The sequence below is a fragment of the Solanum dulcamara genome, chromosome 5 (assembly GCF_947179165.1).
Source record: "Solanum dulcamara chromosome 5, daSolDulc1.2, whole genome shotgun sequence".
In the NCBI taxonomy this organism is placed as follows: domain Eukaryota; kingdom Viridiplantae; phylum Streptophyta; class Magnoliopsida; order Solanales; family Solanaceae; genus Solanum; species Solanum dulcamara.
In genome coordinates this window covers 22,437,712-22,442,006 of record NC_077241.1, presented here as the reverse complement: position 1 = coordinate 22,442,006, position 4,295 = coordinate 22,437,712, and positions in this window count along the sequence as shown.

The window sequence follows — 4,295 nt, the reverse complement described above, 5'->3', positions numbered from 1 at the left end:
CACACCATAAAGGCAAACAACCTCCCCAATATAGATACGTTTCAACTTCTTAGGATTGTAGGAAGTATGAACAAGGAGTAAATGTGCTAACTTGGTTAATCAATCAATAATGACCTAAATACTATCAATACCTTTGGAAGTGCGAGGCAGCCTCACAATTAAGTCCATAGTGATACACTCTCATTTCTACACAGGAATGGATAATCTCTAAAACTGACCACTAGGCCTTAAAGATTTGTCCTTCAGCTTTTGACAACTCAAGCAATGTGACACTTAGTCTGCAATATCTCTCCTCATACCACTCCACTAATAATGTTGCCGCAAGTCAAGATACATCTTAGTGGTGCTTGGATGAATAGATTTTCTGGAATCATAGGCCTTGCTAAGGATCAACTGAATCAAACCTTCAACTTTCAGAACACATAAATGGCCATCAAACCTCAAAAAACCATCTGGATCTAAGGTAGCCTGACCGATGTTACCTTTCAAAACTCGATCTCAAAGAGATACCAACTCCTAATACTCAAACTATTGAGCATGAATCTGATTTAATAGAGATAATTGTACTCCCACATAAGCTAGCACATGCTTGGAATCTGAAATATCAATTCAAATCCTCTTGTTGGATAAGGACTAGATGTCCAAAGCCAAAGGTCTCTCCATAGTAGAAAGGAAGGTTAGACTACCCATACTCACTCCCTTTCGACTCCATACGTGTGCTACTATATTCATCTTACCCGAATGGTAGAGAACAAAGAGGTCGTAATCCTTAAGGTGCTCAATCCAATGGCGCTCCCTCGAATTAAGCCCAATTACAAATCGCTTTAATCTTCTCTAAATATAACATGATACCATAATTAGACAACATGTGCCCCAAGAATGCTATTGAATCAAGCTAAAACTCAACTTTGAAAACTTGGCATAAACCCACCGATCTCTCAAAGTATGAAGCACTATTCTTAAATGTTTCTTATGCTCACTCTGGCTCCACAAGCATACCACAATGTCATCTATGAAGACTATAACAAAGGAGTCAAGGTATGGCCTGAACACACGAGTAATCAAATCCATAAAAGCGGTAGAGAAATTAGTCAACCCAAAAGATACTACTCATAACTCATAGTGGACATATCAAGTCCTAAATGCAATCTTAGGGATATCTGTTCCCTAATCATTAGCTCATGGTAACTAAATCTTAAGTCAATATTAGAAAACATTGTGAAACCCTAAAGTTAATCAAACAAATTATTAATATGAGGCAGAGGGTAATGGTTCTTCACCATCACCTTTTTCATCTCCCTATAGTCGACACATATCCATATAAAACCATCTTTTTTCTTCACAAATAGAATTGAGGCACCCCAAGGAAAAATACTAGGATGAATAAACCTCTTACCTAACAAGTCCTCAAGTTGAACACTCAGCTCCTTGAGCTCTACGAGGGCTATCCGATAAGGCAGAATAGAAAAAGGATGGGTGTCTGGCTCCAAGTCTATAGTAAAATAAATATCATGCTCTGGAGTAGTCTAGGTAGGTTTGTAAGAAACACATCTGCAAAATCTCAGACTATATGAACCAATAAACTGAAGGGCCCTCCCAATTGACATCTCACACATAGGTCAAATAAGCTTCACACCCAAAAGAAACCAACCGTTAAGCCTTCATAAAAGAGATAATCTCCATCTGTGTGAAGCTATAAATACTCTTCCATAACACTGGAGGAATGGGAAGTATAGCTAAGGTACCGGTCTTATTATAGCAATCTAAGATCGCATGGTAGAGGGATAATAAGTCCATGCCTAGAATCACATAGAAATCAATCATATGTAGAATAATAATATCAACTCTAGTATCATAACCCTGGATAGTCACTAAGCAAGATTGCAATACCTGATCTACTACTAAGGACTCATCCATCGGGGTCAAGACATGAACTGGCTCCACCAAGGTCTCTAAACTCATACCCAATCGAGGAGCATAATATGCAAAAAATACTAAAATATGGAGCCCGAATCAAATTAAATTATGGCAAGCTGATGGCATAATAAAAGCATACCTCTAATGACATCATCAAATGCCTTAGCCTACACCCTTGCTAGAGCTGTATAAAAATGGCCCTAGGACCCTCTACCTTGTGCCTCATCTCTACCGCATGTCCTTCCTCGCTGAGGTCCACCTCAACCACCCTATCAAATGCCTCAAAAGTTTGAGGGGGTACCTTTGACACTGATCTACTTGCAGGAGGAGTTAGTACAATCGCCCCTTTTACTCACCAGGGGCATCCCCTAGACCAATGATCTAGGCCACCATAGTAATAATAGTCCGGTAAAGAATGACTCATAATAATATAACCACCACGGCCTAAATAACCTAGATTTGGTCCTCTCAAACTCTGGCCCATGCTAGGACTACTCTGATAGTGCTGGCTATCCTTAGAAGCATGCAGTGCCGACTAGATAGGTTGGCTAGACTAACCCTATTAGAAACTCTGGTGGAGCCTATAATAAGAGTCTATCCCCCTAGACTAGGACCCATTGTAAATGCCCTGGTGATCTCTTTTATTGTTGCCCTCATGGGCTTCGCAACAAATATGCTCCAGAGTGCGGGCATGATCTAAAACATCAATAAATGATCTCCCTACTAAATTGATAGGCTTAGTCTCAATCATTAACTAAAATATGAGTCCACGCATAAACAACAGACTCTCTTCTTATTGATGAGCAATATCATGGTGGTATGGTGAGACAACCCATAGAACCTCACCTCGTAGTCCAAGATGGTCATGAAGCCATGCTCCAACCTGGAAAACTGATCACAAACCCTATCCCTGACACTCCATGTTATGTATCTGGATAAGAAGTCCTTCAAAACCTTTTCCCAAGATATCGGTGGTAACCCAACTAGACTGATCAGTAGATACGAGTATTATCCCTATTTAGAGAACCTACAGCACTAGTGAGTAGTGAAATCGGCTCCTCTTAACTTCATAATTCCCAAGGACTGAAGTTGTTCTTGGCATGTAACCAGAAACTTTTGGATATCCTCCCCTATCACTCTAGAAAACCTCCATAGGGACAACCTCTGGAACACCCCAAGCATCTTCATCTCAAGTAGAGACAAATCCCCATCAGCTATAATGGGTTGATCATCGGTTGGGGCTGGTGGCCATTGAACCTCTAAAGCCCTCGTGGTAGCCTAACCCTCTTATACTGGCATGGATGCCACTATGGTTGGGGCCCGCTACTGCATACCCCCTAGCAATGTCAAAAGCTTTATATGTCTGCCTGTATCTTAGGAGCTATAACAGGTATAGGTGGTGCTTGGACTAGCCCCGACCCCATAAGATAGTAATGAATGGGCCTTACCTGAGACTCCGCCTCCTACTCCGGAATCTGCTCCCTCTCATAGGCTGGTGTTATAGCCCTGGAATGACATTGAGGTCGGCCTCTACCCCTAGCAGGGGATCTATTAGCAGGCCTAGATGTGTCTTCCCCAGGGGGCATGGTACCGCAAGTATGAGCTATTCCTATAAAAAGAGTGGAACAAGTGAGATTTATGAAACGAATGAAACACACACTGCACAAAAGTGATACAAAAGAGGACATATTCCTAACGACATTTGGAAGCCTCCTGAAAATAAGTTATGGATGTCTCCACACCAATCTGCAGGACTCTACTAGTCATTGACTCTATACAAGAGAGATCGGTGAACCTGAGGATGTGATACTAACTTGTCACGACCCGATGTCATAAGTCATGATGACACCTACTATAACTCTCCAGTAGGTAAGCCAACCTATATTCCTGAACTGTGAGTAATGTGATTAAGGGTAGAAACTAAATAATACTAAACAATAATAGGAACAACAGGAATAAGGGGAAGCACATCAAATAATATATATATACAACCTAATATAAGATCCCTCCTAGAACCTGGAAGTCTCAAGTATAAAGCTACTAAAAATACTGATACAAGTCTTAAACATGGACCATAAAAACAAAGACAGCCTCCAAAAGTAAAGACAAGTCAATTATGTATAGATGGATATTGAAAGATCCAAAAATTCCAAATGCTCACCCACTCCTCTAAAGTAGACTGCAGTTGGTCCGAATTAGCGCTGGTAACTAGTGCTTGGACCTGCATCAAGAAAACAGATGCAGAATGTAGTGTGAGTACCAAAATAATAGGTACCCAATAGGCATCATAGGCCTATTGACCTTGAAAAATAATGGCAATATTAGAAGAAGGAATAGAACAGAATAGAGGTCAAGAACGGAAGTCTAAGGTAAAATAA